Below are 20,465 nucleotides of genomic sequence, written 5' to 3' on the forward strand. Positions count from 1 at the left end.
ATTCGAAAGAAATTATCTACAATTTGGACTTTGGCACATATTTGCCCCATTTGGCTTACCTTATAATCCGCACTATTCAGCTTATTTTTTCAGCCAGAACAATATTTTTCTCTCACAATAATTCAGCCAGAATAGTGTTTTCAGCCAATTCAGCTAAGTTTCAGCAAGCTGAACGGGGCTATTAGATGAACAATTATAAAACAAGCTATATGCCGTGCTCCTAAACAATTTAAACCATATAGGTTTGCTTCAAGGGTCAAGAGTGAAACCAAGCAAGCCTACCATATGATTTACCAAGTGTATGTATGATAAAAGATTAAACATGCAAATACAAACCTAGGCATGAAAAGTAACTAGATGCTAAAAGATATCAATTTATAAGAAATATCACTTGTAGGAAATACAAATTGAAAGAAATTATATCTAGTTACCTAACATGGGAAGGAGAACTTGGGTCCATAGTATTCACTAAACCACTTGGCAATTAACATGATCTAATGTGATGCACCCCATGAAATGTACACAAAACTTTGCCAAGTCTCTAAATTCCTCGAAGTCCATCGGACTTCTCACTTCCCTTTCAGAATCTAAACCTTCTTGGTGCTCTTCATATTGGAAATGATCTCCTTTGGCACCTAAATGCGTTTGGCCCTATTATTGGCTTGCTTGTTCACCTTGATGACCACCACCTTGTCATTTTTCTTCTTCTTCAAGAGATAAGGTGTGGAGGCCCTTTTGTCCACCTTGTTGGTGTAGGTGTTGGAGAACTTGCTTGTTTGCCTTTTCTCTTTCTTCTTAGCTCCTCCCCGATTCTTCACCTTGCACTTATAGGACTTGTGGCCTTCCTTGTGGCACATGTAGCAAACCACGGTTTGTCCTTCATCAAGTTTCTTCACTCCCTTGACGATGTTATCTTGATGAAGTTGGGCTTTGCTTCGCCTTGCCTTTCACTTGAGTCAAGACCTTGGTGAGGCGAGCCACTTCTTACTTGAGTTGCTCATTCTCCTTTGCAACCTCTTGTGTGCATGTATCTACAACAACTTTTTCAACGTAAACTTGGTTGCACAAGGGTGAGTCTAAACACAAATCATTGCAAGAAGTAGAGGCATCCTTTTTAGACATGTCAAAGATAGAACTTTTCTTTTTAGATACCTTGGTGGGGGTTATACCGACGGCTTCAATATTAGCAACTTTATTAGCTAACTTTTCTTTTAATTTTTTATTTTTCTTTACAAGTTGCTCATCATTGATTGTGCAAGCATTTGTTGTTGCACTAGCCTCAAGTTGCTCAATTTTACTAGATAGTTCAATATTGAGATTAGCAAATGTCTCATATTGTTCAAGCAAAGTTTTATATGATTCTTGTGAACTATCTAGCTTTTCTTGCAACATTTTTAGCTTCTTTTGTTGGCTAGTGCAAGCCTTAGCATATTTAAGATTTTCTTGTACAAGTACATCAAGAGACGGCATTTCATCATCACTATCACTCTCACTAGAGGATGAGCATTCGTTACCTCATGCCATAAGGCACACACAAGAAAAGCTTGATGATGAGTGCTTGCGGTCTTGCCTCTTGTGATGGTCTTCTTCTTCACTTGAAGAATCATCCCATGACCTTATTAATGTGAGGGCTTTGTCCTTGCACGCCTTCTTCTTTGTCTTAGGTGTGGTCTTTGTAGGGGACCGTGACGCATAAGAGGGGGGGGGGGGTGAATTAGGCAACTTAAAATTCTAATTCTAAACTATGGTCTCTTTTTCTATCCTTAACAAAACATATGCAAAAGATAAACTATCTAAATGTGTAACTACGGATTTGCTAGTGTGTTGCTAACTCTACCGCAAAAAGGAGTAATACAAACAATGTAAATGGGAAAAAATACCACTTATAGGAAATACAAATTGAAGGAAATTACATCTAGTTACCTAATATGGGAAGGGGAATTTGGGTCTATAGTATTCACTAACCCAGTTGGCAATGACTTTGTCCTTACTGATGCACCCCATGAAATGCACCCATGCTTTGCCAAGTCTCCAAATTCCCCGAAGTCTAAACGGACTCCTCACTTCCCTTTCGGGATCCAAACCTTCTTGGTGCTCTTCATGTTGGAAATGGTCTCCTTTGGCACCCAAATGCGTTTGGCCCCATTGTTAGCTTGCTTGTTCACCCTGATGGCCACCACCTTGTCATTTGTTTCTTCTTTAACAAGTATTGTTTGGAGGCCTTCTTGTTCACCTTGTTGGTGTAGGTGTTAGAGAACTTGCTTGTTTACTTTTTCTCTTTCTTCTTTGCTCCTCCCCATTCTTCATCTTGCACTCATAGGACTTGTGGCCTTCCTTGTGGCATACATAGCAAACTATGGTTTGTCCTTCATCAAGCTTTTTCACTCGCCTGATGGTGTTATCTTGATGAAGTTGGGCTTGCTCTGTCTTGCCTTTCACTCGAGTCAAGTCCTTGGTGAGGCGAGCCACTTCTTGCTTGAGTTGCTCATTCTCTATTTCAACCTCTTGTGTGCATGTATCTACAACAACTTTCTCAACACAAACTTAGTTGCACAAGGATGAGTCTAAACATAAATCATTACAAGAAGTAGAGGCATCCTTTTTAGGCATGTTAAATATAGAACTTTTCTTTTTAGATGCCTTGGTGGGGGTAGAACCGATGACTTCAAGATTAGCAACTTTATTAGTTAGCTCATCAGAATGTTTGCACATGGTTTCCATTTTAGCAAGCAAACTTTTATAAGCATCTTGTGAGCTAGCTATCTTTTCTTTTTATTTTTTCATTTTTTCTTACAAGTTGCTCATCATTGATTGTGCATGCATTTGTTGTTGCACTAACCTCAAGTTGCTCAATTTTAGTAGATAGTTCAATATTGAGATTAGCAAATGTCTCATATTGTTCAAGTAATGTTTTATATGCTTCTTGTGAACTATCTAGTATTTCTTGCAACATTTTTAGCTTCTTTTGTTGGCTAGTGCAAGCCTTAGCATATTTAAGATTTTCTTGCACAAGTACATTAAGAGAAGGCATTTCATCATCACTATCACTTTCACTAGAGGATGAGCTTTCATTATCTCATGCCATAAGAGCCACACAAGAAGAGCTTGATGATGAGTGCTTGTGGCCTCGCCTCTTGTGATGGTGTTTTTCTTCACTTAAAGAATCATCCCATGACCTTATTGATGTGAGGGCTTTGTCCTTGCATGCCTTCTTCTTTGTCTTGGTTGTGGGCTTGTTTGGACAAACTTCCACAAAGTGCCCTTTCTCTCCGCATCCATTACATCCTTTCTTTCTTTGCTCATTTCTTTGATTGGTGAATATAAAATCTTGAATTTGGATGGTCACACCCTTGACATTGAGTATTTCGGATCATCTTCTCCACCTTGTTGATAAGCTTGATAGATTCTTCATCAAGGTTGGAGGTGGAGGAGGAAGATTGATCATCATCATCATCATCATCATCTTCATCTTCACTTGAGGAGCTTGAGCTTGAGCTTATCTAAACTCGCTTGCGCTTCATCTTCTTTTTCTCACTACATGTGAGAGCTTTTCCTTTGCTTGATGAAGAGGCTTCTTCTTGACCCATCTTGCATGACATTTCAAAATGCCACTATCTTGCTAATAACTATGGCTAGGGTCATGGTGCTCAAGTCCTCCATGTTGTAAAGTATGGTGATGATGCTTATATATTTCTTTTGTGGTAGCACGGAGATGATCTTCCTCACGATGTCCACATCATCTAGCTTGGTAAATCCTATTGAATGAAGCTCATTGATAATTAGATTCAAACGAGAATACATATCATGAACAAGCTCATCATCATTCATTTTAAAGGAATCATAATTTTGTTTAGCTAGACAATATTTTTGCTCATGGAAATTTGATGTGCTGTCATGGAGCTCTTGGAGTTTTAACTAAATTTCATGTGCTGTATTCAAAGTGAACACTTGGTTAAACACATCCATGCTAAAAGATTTAAACAAACAATTTTTAGCTCTAGCATTGAAATGAATTTCTTTTTCCTCACTCTTTGTGGGTTTATTGGGATTCTTAATGGGTTTTATCCCATCACGAGTGACTCTCCAAACACCCAAATCAACCACCTCAAGGTGACAAGCCATTCTAGCATTATAATAGGGACAGTTAGTGCCGTCAAAGTGTGGAGGCCTAGAGGTATCCATCCCAACCACTCTAAATGGCGTTGGCTCAACGGCGGTGAAGCCAAAGGTCCAAATTGAGCCAACCGGTTTTGATACCACTTGTAGGAGACCATGACGCCTTAGGGGGGGTGAATTAGGCAACTTAAAATTCTGATTCTAAACTATGGCCCCTTTTTCTACCCTTAGCAAAACCTATGCAAAAGATAAACTATCTAAATGTGCAACTACGGTTTTGCTAGTGTGTTGCTATCTCTACCGCAAAAAGGAGTAATACAAATAATGTTAATGCGGAAGCTAAAGAGTAAGGTAGAGATATGCAAACTCCCATCGATGACTCTGGTATTTTTATCATGTTTATCTTTAGGCTCTTTCTTAGAATGATTCACAAACTTGAGAGGATACACAATGAGCTCATCACTAGCCATAACAAGCTAAAAGAAGAATATACAACTCTAAAGATCAATCATAATAATCTTGTTATTGCTCAAGAATTCTTATCCAATGAGCCACATGATGCTACTAACAATGTGTTAAGATTGATATAGCTACATCATGTGATGATTTGATCATTGAGAGCATTGAGCAAAGTTCTAGTAGCAAGGGCAAGCAAGTGGTTGAGGCCGATGATTATGATGAGTTTGTCAAGCTCAAGAATGACAATGAAAAGCTCAAGAAAGATCTTGAAGAGCTCAAGGCCACCAATACCATAGTGCTTGAAACTCATGATCATGATGGTGACTTGATTCTTGAAAATGAGAAGCTCAAAGAAGAGAACAAGAAGCTCAAGGAAGAGAAAAACAATAATGCTCTCAAGGAAGAAAACAAGAAGCTCAAATTGGAGAAAGAGCATCTCAAGATTGGATTGAGCAAGTTCATAAGAGGCAAGCATCTACAAAGTGAGCTACTTATGAACACCGTCATGAAGATGGATAGAAGTGGCATTGGGTATTTGGCAAACCAAGAAAAGAAGGCTCAAGCTCAACAACAACATAAGTCAAAGCCAAAGCCAAAGAGATGTTTTGAGTGTGGACAAGAAGGTCACTTTGCTCATGAGTGCCAAACTCCACCACCATAACCCTTGCCCAAGCATGCTAGACCTTTTGCCTTCAATGCTCACTACATGCTTAGAAAGGATTCTAGTGGGAAAATGAGAGTCATGTTCTTAGGACCTCCCAACAAGAATAGGCCTAAGAAAATTTGGGTTGCAAAGTCACTTGTTGAGAAGGTGAAGGGCCCTCAACAAGTTTGGGTTCCTAAAGCTTGATCTCTTGTGTGTAGGTGAACTACAAGACCGGTGGAAGTCATTGGGTTATTGATAGTGATTGCACACAACATATGACCGGTGATCCTCGTATGTTCACCTCACTAGATGAAGAAGTAGATGGACAAGAAAGAATCACATTTGGAGATAATTCAAAGGGCAAGGTTAAAGGATTGGGCAAAGTGGCAATATCAAATGATCGTTCTATCTCAAATGATCATTCTATCTCAAATGTGCTCTCTGAAGCTTGATAGTGAAGACAATGGAAATCATCTGGGAGAGGCTTGCTGGAAGGCACGTTAGAGACCCACTTGTACATGGGAAGGCCCGAGGCTATCCATGAAGTTACCCGACCAGGAGCTTGGCCCTTGCGAGGGATTCCTTGCAAGGGGCTCCAACAAGGACTAGGGGGAAGCTTGCGTGCTTCTCGATACCTTGGTAAAAATACCAGAATCATCGATGGGAGTTTGCATATCTCTACCTTGCTCTTTAGCTTCTGCATTTACATTATTTGTATTACTCCTTTTTGCGGTAGAGATAGCAACACACTAGCAAAACCGTAGTTGCACATTTAGATAGTTTATCATTGGGTTATTGATAGTGGTTGTACTCAACATATGACTGGTGATCCTCGTATGTTCACCTCACTAGATGAAGAGGTAGATGGACAAGAGAAAATAATATTTGGAGATAATTCAAAGGGCAAGGTTAAAGGATTGGGCAAAGTGGCAATATCAAATGATCATTCCATCTCCAATGTGCTCTATGTTGCTTTATTGAGCTTCAACTTGCTATCCGTTGGACAATTATGTGATCTTGGCTTCCAATACTTGTTCACCGAGGAGGAAGTTATTGTGTCTAAGAAGGATGATGATCAAGTGATATTCAAAGGATTTAGATACAACAACTTATATTTAGTGGATTTCACCTCTGAAGATGCTAACTTGAAGACATGCCTTTTCACCAAAACAACACTTGGGTGGCTATGGCATAGAAGACTTGCTCATGTTGGGATGAGCTCACTCAAGAAGCTAATGAAGAATGATTTGGTGAGAAGATTGAAGGATGTGAAGTTTGAGAAGGACAAGCTTTGTAGTGCATGTCAAGCTAGCAAGCAAGTTGCAAATACTCATCCAACCAAAGCTTTCATGTCAACCACAAGAGTGCTAGAACTCCTTCACAAGGACTTATTTGGACCAACAACATACAAGAGTTTGGGAGGAAATCTTTATTGTCTTGTGATTGTTGATGACTATTCAAGATACATATGGGTATTCTTCCTTCATGACAAATCTGAAGTTGCATCTTGCTTCAAGAAGTTTGCCAAGAGAGCACAAAATGAATTTGAAGTGAAGCTCAAGAAGATTAGAAGTGACAATGGGAAAGAATTTGACAACACAAACATAGAAGCCTATTGTGATGAATTTGGGATCAAGCATGAGGTCTCCGCAACATATACTCCTCAACAACATGGTGTAGTTGAGAGAAAGAACTGGACATTGATCACACTTGCAAGAACAATGCTAGAAGAGTACAACACCCCCGAAGCTCTATGGGCGGAAGCTATCAACACCACATGCTATGCATCCAACCGCCTATTCCTTCAAAAGTTCTTTGGCAAGACACCTTATGAGTTGCTCAATGGGAAGAAGCCGGACATCTCTTTCTTTAGGGTGTTTGGTTGCAAATGCTACATCTGCAAGAAGAGGCAACACCTAAGAAAGTTTCAAAGACGTTGTGATATTGGTTTTCTTGTTGGTTACTCATCAAAATCCAAAGCATATAGAGTATTTAATCATGTCATCGGCTTGGTTGAAGAAACATATGATGTGGAATTTGATGAATCTAATGGCTTCCGAGGAGCACATGAGAATCTTGATGATGTAGGTGATGAACCATTGAGGGAGGCTATGAAGAACATTCCGGTTGGAGACATTAAGCCTAAAGATGATGAAGATGATGTACAAGTGATTGATCCACCTTCTTCATCAAGCGTGCCACAAGATGGTGACAAAGATGAGAGAGTAGAAAATGAAGACGCTCATGTTTCCCATGATCAAATGGTGGTACAAGCACAAGATGTTGATGCTCCACAACCTCCTCCTCAAGTGGTTAATAGAAAAAATACACGTCTACTACAAGATCATCCACAAGATCTCATCATAGGGAGTCCATCAAAGGGTGTAATGACTCGCTCACAAAAAACTTGCTTCATTTATTGCTCATCACTCTTTTGTCTCTTGCTATGAGCCTACTAAGGTAGAAGAAGCTCTTCAAGATCCGGATTGGATAAATGCCATACATGAAGAGTTGAACAACTTCACCCGCAATGAAGTTTGGACTCTTGAAGAGCGGCCAAAAGGTGCAAAAGTCATTAGAACAAAGTGGGTGTTCTGCAACAAGTAAGATGATCAAGGCGTTGTTGTAAGGAACAAGGCAAGACTAGTTGCAAAGGGGTTCTCTCAAGTTGAAGGATTGGATTTTGGAGAGACCTTTGCACCGGTTGCAAGGCTAGAAGCCATTCGTATCCTTCTTGCATATGCATCACGTCATGACATGAAACTATATCAAATGAATGTGAAAAGTGCATTCTTAAATGGCTTTATTAATGAACTAGTCTATGTTGATCAACCTCCCGGATTTGAAGACCCTAGATATCTTAATCATGTTTATAGGTTGTCCAAGGCGTTATATGGACTTAAGCAAGCCCCAAGAGCTTGGTATGAGCATCTTTGGGACTTCCTCATTGAGAAGGGCTTCACCATTGGGAAGGTCGACACCACACTATTCACCAAGAAGCTTGATGGGCACATCTTCATTTGTCAAGTGTATGTTGATGATATCATCTTTGGATCATCAAATAAAGATTCTTGCAAAGAGTTTGGTGAATTGATGTCAAAGGAGTTTGAGATGTCAATGATTGGAGAACTTACATTCTTTCTTGGTTTTCAAGTCAAGCAAATGAGAGAAGGGATTTTCATCTCTCAAGAGAAATATACAAATGATCTTCTCAAGAGATTCAAGATGGATGAATGTAAGCCAATCAAGACACCAATGCCATGTAATGGACATCTCGACCTAGATGAGGGAGGTAACATGGTTGATCAAACTCTCTACCGCTCTATGATTGGTAGCTTATTATATTTAACCACATCTAGGCCCGACATCATGTTTAGTGTGTGTATGTGTACTAGATTTCAAGCTAATCCTAAGGAAATTCATTTGATTGCCGTTAAAAGAATCCTTAGGTATCTTAAGCACACACTAAGCATTGGCTTTTGGTATCCCAAAGGAGCTATATTTGAATTAGTTGGCTATTCTGAGTCAGATTATGCCGGTTGCAAAGTTGATAGAAAAAGCACATCCAGAGGGTGCCATTTGCTTGGTAGATCACTTGTGTCTAGGTCCTCCAAGAAACAAAATAGTGTGGCCTTGTCCACCGCCGAAGCGGAATACATTGCCGTGGGTGCTTGTTGTGCACAAATTCTTTACATGAAACAAACTTTGCTAGACTATGGTGTAGTTCTAGAAAAAGTACCTCTTTTGTGCGACAATAAAAGTGCGGTAAAACTTGCAAATAATCCGGTTCAACACTCTCACACCAAGCACATAGATATCTGTCATCACTTTCTTAGAGATCATGTTGCAAAGAATGATATTTCATTAGAAGGTGTAAGGACCGAGGATCAATTGGCGGATATCTTCACTAAACCGCTAGATGAGGCGACTTTTTGTCGTTTGCGGAATGAGTTCAATGTTCTTGATTTTAGTAACTTCACTAAAAAATGAGCTTGTGTTGTCCCTTGCATTGCATTGTAATATACAACATGTTTACTCTTTATGGTAATGCATATAGGGCTTGTCTAACATGGTTAAGATAACTGCCAAAAAGCGTGTGAAGAAGCTTAACCTTGGATCAAACTTGACAAGCAACTAGATTTACTTTTAAGTATTGCATTGCATATGCATGAATGTTGCTTTGTCGTTTATCTTCAATTGCCCTCTTATTGCCTATTTTCTTAAAAAGAATTATAGCCTAAGGCAAAATATTTTGAAAATTTTGAGGGTTTGAGAGAGGTCAGTCACATCAGTCCCAATTGGTGTTTATTTGGATCTTATTGGAGTTGGGACTTGATTGGGAACAGGCAGCACGAAGGAATTTGAAGATTTGCTGGAAAAAGAGTTACCGGACACTGCACCGGACTCTGTAGTCTAGCATCCGGTCAATTTACAGGAGGTGAACTACTGCTGAGAAGGAGTGACCAGATGCTAAAACAGTGTTTTCCCAGCATCTAGTCAGATGGTGATCCAGCGTTCGGTCGATCGAAGACGATGAAGGCAGCTTGCACCGGACTCTGGCTGTGTTCGGTCAGTGTTCACTGGACGCATCTGGTCATGATTCCATGGGTTTTGGACCTCTCTAGAATCGACCGAATGCTAGGTGACAGCGTCCGGTCGCTGCCACCGGAGTGTCAGGTCAGTAGAAATCATGCGGGATTCCAACTCTTTTCTCCGTTTCCTTTTCTACTCCGTGGGGCCACTATAAATCTCCACGTGTGTATCCCTATTCCACATCTTCTCCCATGCCGCCGCTTGTGCCTCCACTGCCCGTAGCCGCACCACCGAGCCCTGTCGTGCCGTCGCTGCCCGCGCCATGCGCCACCACCACCATGCCCTGCCGCGCCGCTGCTGCCTGCGCCGTGCGCCACCACCACCGTGCCCTGCCGTGCTGCCACTGCCCGCACCATGCGTCGCCACTGCCGCGCCCTGCCCATGCTCTCCAGCACTGCCGTGCCCAGCACTACCATGGCCCTGCTCTGTTTTAGCGCCGCAAATCCTAGCCATCGATTCATTGTGCTTCGTCAGAACCCTAACTCTAAAATTCCCAATGGTTCCCCGCGTGTCGTTTCCCTGCTTTTTGGATCGCTGGTTCGTCAGGTAGCAAGCCCTTGGTTCTAATTTTGCACCTAATTGCTTGCTTTCTTAGGGTTTTGTATCTCTAGATGAATAATTAAAATTATTTGTAGACCCTCTATTCTATTGTGCAGTGAGTCAGTGCCATTGAGGTCCTATTTGCAGTTGTCAGTCAACTCGGGACCAAGCTCGTGAGTACGGATCGAGGCCAAGCCTTGGAAGTGACAGGTGGCAGTTGATCTTTGTCAGCGGTAGTTATTCTTTTTAGATCCATTAGATGGCTCGTGTCAAGAATGTTGGAGGTGGTCCCGATGATGAGGATCCGAGGCCCCCGCCTCACCAGCCTACAGATACAAAAGGCAAGGCGATGAAGAAGCTTGCAATAAAGAAACGGAAGTATCCAGATGTAGATACAACTAGAGCAGCTGCAGTTGTAGCAGTAGCAGAGCATATAGAGGCAGAAGATGTTAGGAGTGGAGTCTAGATCACAGATCAGCTCTCTCCATCTACGAGGGCTGCACTAGAGCAGGTTGAGCGCCATCATGGTGGTCTAGCTAGGACTATCATGGTTGTAGGATGACGAGTTGTCTTAGATGAGAGTGAGCCTCAAGGGGAGTCACAGCAGGAGCCATAGCCAGCAAAGCAGACTTAAGAGGGAGAGCAGGCCAAAGAGACAGAGCAGTCACCTCAGCCACAACTTTGCTGCTCAGTCGTACCCTGCTCCAGTCACTCCGAGGTTAGAGACACAACGGAGGGGTTCACATCCACTGCCTAGACCACAGGGTCCACCTCTAGTGACCCACTTGGATTTGAGGGCCACCACGGCCAAGCAGGTTTAGCAGCTTAGATTTGTGGACTTTGAGTAGTGGTTTACACCAAGGTGGGATGAGCGTGCTTTAGAGGGTTTCTACACACCTCTGCAGGAATATTTTTATAATGCATATCTTAACAGTGGGGCAGTATTCAGATCTCAGAGGGTGTGTAACATTGAGACCATTGTAGCAGCAGCTGGAGAGCACATTCGCCCCTACATATCTTACTTGCCAGGGTTGATAGATTAACTTGGATGGATAGGATTATATATTCCATCTTGGGTCCATCAGTTCTATGCAACACTCTGGATTGACCCGCAGCACAGATTTATACACTTTGCATTTAGTGGCAGAGATTACAGGCTGACGAGCACTAGGGTCAGAGAGATACTTAGGCTTTAGGAGTAGCCTGTCCAGCTACATGAGGTTTCCTATGGATAGACAGCACCCCCAGACGCCCTCATGGTGGTATGGTGCCCCCTACATATCTAGTCCGCCACTACTTCATAGAGCCATTTGGTGAGGGCTCTAGCAGGACACCCAGTGATCTCACTCCCACTACTAGAGTGCTTCATGCCATTATGAGGAGGACACTGCTTCTGAGGATGGGGTATCGTGAGGGCTTGACTTGCAAACAATTATGGTTACTGAACTCTCTAATGCAGTAGATAGTGTTTGACATTTGGGATCTCCTTCTATTAGAGATGGAGGATACTATTGCAGAGGAGTTCAGGGGTCATATGCAGCTGTCATATGCACACTAGATTACATTCTTGATTCACAGGGCAGTTACTATGAGGCCACCAAAGATGCTGACAGAGTATAGTGGTGCTACTATAGAGTTCCTTCCATACAACATGACTCAGATGATCCGACATAGTGCAGTGAGGACACCTAGCCAGCTGAGCCGATGTCTAAAGGTGCCAGAGACTACAGCTCAGTAGGATGAGACTATCAGGGGCATAGCAGCTATAGAGGAGGAGCAGCTTGATGCTCAACAGAAGGGGATGGTCGAGAGCGACCCCAGTGATAGCTTAGATGATGACTACTAGGACATTCCTCAGATGCCTCCTCGACAACATGACCATGAGGCCGGTAGCTCCAGTTTAGCTCCACCAGCACCGCAGATAGACCCTGCTCTACTTGCCATACTGAGCGGATGAGGCAGGATCAGACTCGCTAGGCTCAGGAGACCGCCGCTACTTTTGCACAGTTTCAGACTCGGCAGGATGAGTTTTAGCGGCAGCAGTAGGCCATATAGCAGCAGCAGCAGGCCATGCATCAGCAGCAGCTCCTCATGCTACAGCAGCTCCTTGGATTTATGCAGCATGTAGTGATAGCTATTGGGGTTCCACCACCACAGCCTTCACCCCAGTTTGGTCAGACTGCCACCACTTCTATGACTCCCGCTTTATAGCCTAGTGGGCTTCAGAGTTAGGGACAACCACTAGCACAGTTTGCTTCACCTATAGATCAGGTGTCCTAGTGGTTTGCCTTGCTAGTTGTAGCCTCGTAGTTCACACCTCTTTAGATGGGCTTCACACTGGCTCAGACTTTCTCACTGCTAGTGCTAGATACCTCAGTCTCTAGGAGTCTTGGAGCGACTTTTAGTGAGTTGACAGGGCAGTCTACTCCACCATATTTGCATGTCCTAGGTCTTTCTATAGTTGCACCTATTACCAAGACTACAGAGATGCTCCCTTCCTCAGTGGCATCATCAGAGCCGGCTGCTCCAGTCATACCTGCACAGTCTACAGCAGCTCTAGTTGTTGATCTGATCTAGACCGCTTTAGCATCGCTTCCATCTACAAAGAGTTAGACTGCTTAGAGCTCTAGTTCAGATGATGATGGCACTTAGTTCTAGCTTGCTCCTCGTACCTCAGTGCCCGACTCGTCCGTTGTAGCCCCACCGACCGACCCTTAGGTTTTGGTGTTTGATGCCAAAGGGGGGGAGGGACCAAGTATGTTAGTCTTAGGGGGAGCGACATATCTAGGGGGAGCTTAGTTTATCTATTACATTTGGAGTTTTATGTGTGACACACTATTATGCATTCATGTGTTTACTTTTATGCATCAAACTATATCTATGTGATAGTGATATCTACATGATCGTGATATTTGACATGTGTGCTCTCTATTTTGAATCTTGTATATGTTATATCACTTGTGTTATGCTCATTTGCTTTGCTTTCGTGTTTTACTCTGATGCAAATGAGCTTTATTACTTGTACTCATGCTTATTTCATATCTTTTGAGTACATCATGTTGGCTTGGGTCATATAAGCTTGCCTAACTCTTTTGTTCTTATTGTCAAAAGCTTAAATGAACCAAACATGTTATAAATCTCAACTCCTTCACATACTCGAGGTGGTATTGTCATCAATCACCAAAAAGGGGGAGATTGAAAGCATCTAGGCCCCTAGTTGGGTTTCGGTGATTAATGACAATACGTGATTACTGTGACTAACGTGTGTTTTGTAGAGGCAAATAAGTTAGGTCATGGTAAAGGAGATCGATTAGGCTATCATGGTGGTCATGCCCCTACGATGGAAATTGTTTTGATTTTCAAAGGATGGATGACAAGGTTAAGGATGGACTAGTTCTAAGTGTCGTTTGGTGTTGAAGAGACACTTAGAGTAGTTTAGGACTTTGTTTTTCCTTTGGCCATACTATTAAGGGGGGTATGGATGGGTAGCTTGACCTAGGTGAGTCTAGTGAGTTAGGTGTTGTGCACACTTGCTAAATCTAGCACTAGGTAGCTCAAAAATAGCCCTTAGATCCATTAGAGCAAACTTCATTCACGTATGATCGAGAGTTGGAAGTGAATGGAGGGTCAAATACTGACCGGACGCTGGCTTTGGTGTGAGTCCGGTCAGTTCATTTGATCAAGGTGAAGTCATCTAGAAGTGACCAAACGCTGGGAGGTGAAGTGACCGGACGCTGGCCAGTAAGGTTGCAGAGAGGGAAAATCTTGACCAGACGCATCCGGTCAGTGCTGACTGGACGCTGTCCAATGTCCGATCACCATTTGATCACTGGAATTTGGGGTGAACTTACTCGAGCGTCTGGTCACCCCATAGAGGCACATAATGGTTTATTTTTTAGCCCATGTTATAAATATTTCCTCTATTCGTATGTGGGGGTACTTTTGCTTATTCCAACAGCTGAAAAACACATTTGTGAGTGCCAAGAAGAGCAAGGTCCTAGTGACGTGATTGAGATTTGAGAATCCCAAAGAGAGCCCTCATTAGTGAGATCAAGAGTAGCAAAGTGTGTATCCACCCTTCTCATTAGACTTGTTGGGGTCAAGTGAGAGTTTGTGCTTGTTACTCTTGGTGATCTCCATCACCTAGATGGCTTGGTGGTGATTGGGAGCTTGGTGATCATCCGGCGGAGCTAGTGGATGACCCAACTCAAGTTGTGAGCAGTTGTGGGTGATTCATCGTGACAGAGTGTTGAAGAATCAACCCGTAGAGAGCACTTGATCCTTGCATGGATCAAGAGGGAGCTACACCCTTGCGCGAGTGCTCCAATGAGGACTAGTGGGGAGTGGTGACTCTTTAATACCTCAGCAAAACATCGCCGCGTTCCTCCTGCTCTCTTTACTTTGAGCATTTACTTTGAGCATTTACTTTGAGCAATTCAATACTTGTCTTTACATTCATAGAATTGCTATGCTAGAGTAGGATTGGAACTTAGGTTGCAAGACTTTTTGTGCGGTAGAACATTAGGAACACTTTCTAGGTACAAGGGGTTAATTGGGCTAATCATAGGATTTAATTATTGCTAAGAAATTTAGAATTAGCCCAATTCACCCCCTCTTGGGCATCTTGATCCTTTCAAACTGACCAGACTCTGAGCTAGCATCCGGTCACCCTGTAGCCAGCGTCCGGTCAGTATTTAACCCTCCATTCACTTCCAAAACTCAATCATATATGAATGAAGTTTGCTCCAATGGATCTAAGGGCTTTTTAGGAGCTACCTAGTGCTAGATTTAGCAAGTGTGCACCACACCTAACTCACTAGACTCACCTAGGTCAAGCTACCCATCCATACCCTCCTTAATAGTATGGCCAAAGGAAAAACAAAGTCCTAAACTACTCTAAGTGTCTCTTCCACTCTAATCGACACTTAGAACTAGTCCATTCTTAACCTTGTCGTCCATCTTTTGAAAACCGAAATGATTGCCATTGTAGGGGCATGACCACAATGATAGCCCAATCGATCTCCATTACCATGACCTAACTTAATTGCCTCTGCAAAACACACGTTAGTCATAGTAATCATGTATTGTCATTAATCACCGAAACCCAACTAGGGGCCTAGATGCTTTCAGCTATCTCTACCATAAAAAGGAGTAATACAAGCAATATAAATGTGGAAGCTAAAGAGCAAGGTAGAGATATGCAAACTCCCATCGATGACTCTAGTATTTTTACCGAGGTATCGTGAAGTGCGCAAGCTTCTCCCTAGTTCTCGTTGGAGACCCTCGCAAGGAATCCCTCATAAGGGCCAAGCTCCTAGTCAGGTAACTCTGTGGATAGCCTCGAGCCTTCCCCACGCGCAAGTGGGTCTCTGACGTGCCTTCCAGTAAGCATCTCCCGGATGCTCCCCACCATCTTCACTATCAAGCTTCTAGCCAAATCGCCATAGACCTTGTTCCCTCCGATACATGGTGGTGGCCACACCATAAACGCGGTTGGTGTGATCTCACAAGACTACAAGCCCTCCGATGTACAATAATGGTGCGCGCAAGCACCAAGTGGCAAGAGGTATGCAAATCTCACTAAACACTAGGCCTAAACCTAGAGCAAGCGCATAAGCGGAGGTCTAATCAACCTAAGCACTTCATAAAGCACCTACGCTAATCACCTAATGAATCACTAAGCACTATTTAAGTGGAGATCACTAAAATGGTGTGTTAACACCCTTGGTATGTTTCCTCAGCTCCACACCACTCAAATGGCTAGTTAGGGGTCTATTTATAAGCCCCACTGAGAAAGTAGCCATTGGGGACAAAATCCCGCTTTTCTGCTACTGACCAGACATTGTTGTTGTCCTGATTGGATGCGTCCGGTTGTCCCGACTTTTAGAGCGCGCGATTAACTATTCGGACACTGATGGCATCCGATCACATGCCACCAGACGCGTCTGATCATAACTTTTCCACTCTAGAACCTCTCTGTACTTGATCAGACGCTGTAGTTCTTTGTCCGGTCGATTTGCCGCCAGCGTCTGATCAGTACTGAGTGTGTTGCCAGGATGATGAACAGTGTCATCGGTGCGTCCGGTCACTTTTAGTACTCAGCATCCGGTCACTGCTGCTCACGCCTACTATTGTCGAGCCTCTTGATCAAAGCGTTCGGTCGGTATAAGGGTAGCGTCTAGTCACTGCGTCCAGTCACCTCTCTGAACTCTTTTCTTTATGATCTTACGTCCGGCAGTGATGGAGGGTTGACATCACTGCTGGTTCAAAAACCCACTTCACTGCCAGATTTTGAACCAACAGGGGCATACTGGCAGTGGTGGGGGGTTGACATCACTGCCAGTCCTTAAAAACCGACACTGATCTATAGGAAATAGTGTCAGTTCCTGGCTCCACCTGGTAGTGTCTAGTTGAACAACACTGCCGATTTGTAGTGCCAACTGACAGTGACGGTTGCTTTAAGAGTGTTGGTTCTTGGCTCAAGCTAGCAGTGTTGAGCAATCCTACACTGTCGGTTCATAGATCAAACCGGCAGTGTTGTAGTAAATATCAGTGTCGGTTCATGGATCAAACCGGCAGGGTTTTTGTAACTATCAGTGTCGGTTCATGGTTCAAGCTAGTAGTGTTGAGCAAGACAACACTGTCGGTTTGCTTCTAACCGGCAGTGATGGTTATGACAACACTGTTGGTTTGTTGCTAACCGGCGGTGATGGCCAGTTAGTATTTTATTGTTTTATAATTTATTTTAATTTATATTTTTTCGTGGAATCAAGTTTCGCTTTATATACGCTACATAGACGACAAGTCCATCAATATTAAACATTACAAATGTTACGATTACAATTCAAATGTTCTTATCCACATCTTGATCCCTCAAAATAAAAAAGAAATGTTCTTGGAATTCACACATGCTTCTCAGACTTCTTACAATAATTTAGCAAGCCACTCTAGGCCATACTGGTCCTTGTACTTCACGGATTGTGCAATGGAAAATACTCCATCTTTTTCCAATACCTCAGCTAAGATGAATTTTGCTAGCAACGATTGTAGTGCGACGATCTCCATGTCTAGCAGCCTTTCATGCTTATATTTCTTACGCTGTCATTCAAAAAAGATGATATCCAAAGAGGAATAGTAAATCATTTTGTTGAATTATTAATAGACATAAATGAAATGGGGATTATACACACCAACTTATCAGCTTCTTCTGATTTCCCACCGATGTAGCGAAGCATTGCCCACATTACATAAAACCTGCATTCATTGTTTCCCGCTGGCTGTGATAGGTACTTCCCCTCCATTTCGACAACCTTGAATGGGACTAGCGTCCCACTAATATGTCTTCTTTAGACACTGAGCAACATTAAAAGGAGAAACATTAGAAAGCGGTATGTGTGATTAGAAAATAATAGTTATTAGGATCGCTTACAAATTCATCACTGCCACCAGTGCATCGAGATGATGAATGGTTTTTTCTAAGAGCCCCACACCTCGAGCAGATTTTCAGCAAGATTAACACAAATGAAGACGAAATGGTTGCTGCAATCATAGAATCCTAATTATCGAATAATCTTAACAAAAAAAGAAGCATAAAATTAAAAGCCAAGAACACATACTCGAAGTTGTAGGCTAGAAGTATGTTGGTTTTCTTCTTCATCATGAATTCATCAAAAACAGCAATCAATCTCTGTTTTGGGTCTTCCACATCACATCCATAGAGGCCTAGACATGTCCTCTCATTGACTCACATGGGGTCTAAGAAGCCTATGTAATCCCATTTGCTTTTTAGAACACAAAATTTTATTATACACCTACATAAAATCATGGGAAGTGCTCAAAAGTTAACAATTTGTGTCTCGAGAGAGTAGTTAATTATAATATCGTGCGTGTAGGGTACTTACATAGTCCACAGCGTCAACATTTGAACATCAAGAGAGCATTTCTGGTATAGCTAGAACAAGCACTCCCACTCGACATCGAACTTCTCTTCTTCAGGATATTGGAAAACAAGTGGCGAACGAATAATAACCTCAAAACCAAAGTCGTCTGTCTCTGTTGCTTGAGCCATGTAATATTCATGTAACTGACGCAAGTATGTTGTTAGATTTTTATACTCATGATTGGGAACCAAAAGATTGCCCCTTTCATACTTTATTGCTGGTGTTCTCGTCCCTTGTACATCATAATAGATGTTCGCGGCCTCTTCCATGGTTAAATCAGGGTTGTCTTCAACTAACTTCATAATGTTCCTTAAATCTTTATTGTGTATTTCTTTGTCTCTTGTTGTAGCGTATTTATTCCATGTTTGCCTTTCGAATTCAGACTTCAACAAAAACGGAGGCAGTGAGGCACATAGATTGAAGAAACTAACACAATCTTCCTTCAAGATGTGTGTTGTAAATTTTTCTTTCATCAAGGTGGTAATGCTGCCACTGAATGGCCTTTTTCTTTTCTGTTGGTCCACTTTGGGAGCATTAGCGACCGAATCCAAGGACCTTTTCTACAACTGCGAGGATGTCCTTGATTTTGTTTTGGGCTGTGGTGGAGGAGGAGGATGACGACGAGAATTTTGTTTTCTCGGCGCTGATGAAGATGGTGGTGGAGGAGGAGGAGGAGGAGTCTCTTTTCTCGGGGCTGATGAAGATGGAGTTGGATGAGGAGGAATAGAAGGAAACCTCTGTCTTCTCGGGGGTAATGGCTCCAGATGAGGAGGGGAGTGATCTCTGTTGAGAGATGGTGAGTGATCATCGTAGGTGGGCGAAGACTCGCAGTCGTCCTCATCATCAGAGGACAATTGATGGTCAAGCTTAATGAAGCGTTTGCGCCAGGCCACTTGAGAGCCCTTGTTTTGACCAAGTTTCGACCTGTCTTCTGCTATGGGGTACTCAATGGGTATCTTGTTATACTTCTTATCAAGTATTTTGTCAATGGTGACGCGAGCATACCCCAGTGGAATTGGGCAGCCATTAATTGTCTCGTCTCCCGTAGGCCAGGCCTAGCCGAGCGCCACCTTGTCTTTTGTCCATTCCTGATGGATGTATAACCTGACATTGACGGGTTCAGTGATGTCGTCCACCAGATGAGGCACATTCGCCTCTTCTTCGTCGAGCGGGGTCGATCCACAGCTGCTGCGACCCCTAAACTGTGGGCTAAAGGCACTAGGAGTAGGGTTTTGTGGTACTACTGACCCCTTGGATAGTAAATTTTGCTCGACTCACGCTTCAATGGTCTCCTCAAATACTCTGCCTCATGTTCCGCTCTACCCCTCGAGCAGCTCCGGTAAGTGTTAGATTCTTGGGGGAATGCTAGTTTCCAAGGAACAACACCGGTTCCTCTAGTGCGACCAGGGTGCTCCTTGGTTCTGAGTGCTTAGGTGAGCATGTCTTTCTCCCTATTAGAAGTGCAAGTCCCTTGCCTCACCTCCTTAGTTACCTGGGAGATCCTCTAGATTAGTTTGCTCATGGGTTGATTTGAGGAGCTAAAGCTCCTATCCTTGGCGTGCCATACATTTCTCCACATATAGTATAATACTGATCTGGGCTCCTAATCGGTGGTCTTAACCTAAAAGCCTTCCTCAGCAAGGCGATCCATCTTTTGAAGTTCTGCTTCAAATTCTAGCATCTTTTTGGCATAGCCACGAGAGCCGAGATGATGAGGATTTGCTTTCTGTGAATTCTCCTTATTCTTCCTACTCAGTTCTAAGTACTCCTCGGATAACCTGTATTCCTTGAAAGCCTGCCAAAAGTCTTTCTACTTGCTAAACTATCCACCATCGAAATCTGGCTCTTTATTTTGGAGGACAAAATTCTTATACAATATCCCCTTGAAATTCTTGAAGCATGTCCCCATGATTTCTTTTGCTTTTTTCTTGACTAACTCCCTATCATACTCAGCTGGGAAAGTGAAATACTCTAGGATCTTGACATCCCATATGTAATCCTTCTCGCTTTTGGGAACCCTCCACCGGTCATCATCTTTCCCAATCCACTTCCTGTACTTAATCAGGATGAAGTCCCTAACAACTAACCCAAGGATAGTCTTGTATTTGGTCAAAGCTATGGGCGGCGAGAGTGGATCCCCGAATTCATCAAACTTAGTAATGTGCCCGTGT

This window comes from Miscanthus floridulus, chromosome 5 (genome assembly GCF_019320115.1).
Source record: "Miscanthus floridulus cultivar M001 chromosome 5, ASM1932011v1, whole genome shotgun sequence".
Classification (NCBI taxonomy): Eukaryota; Viridiplantae; Streptophyta; class Magnoliopsida; order Poales; family Poaceae; genus Miscanthus; species Miscanthus floridulus.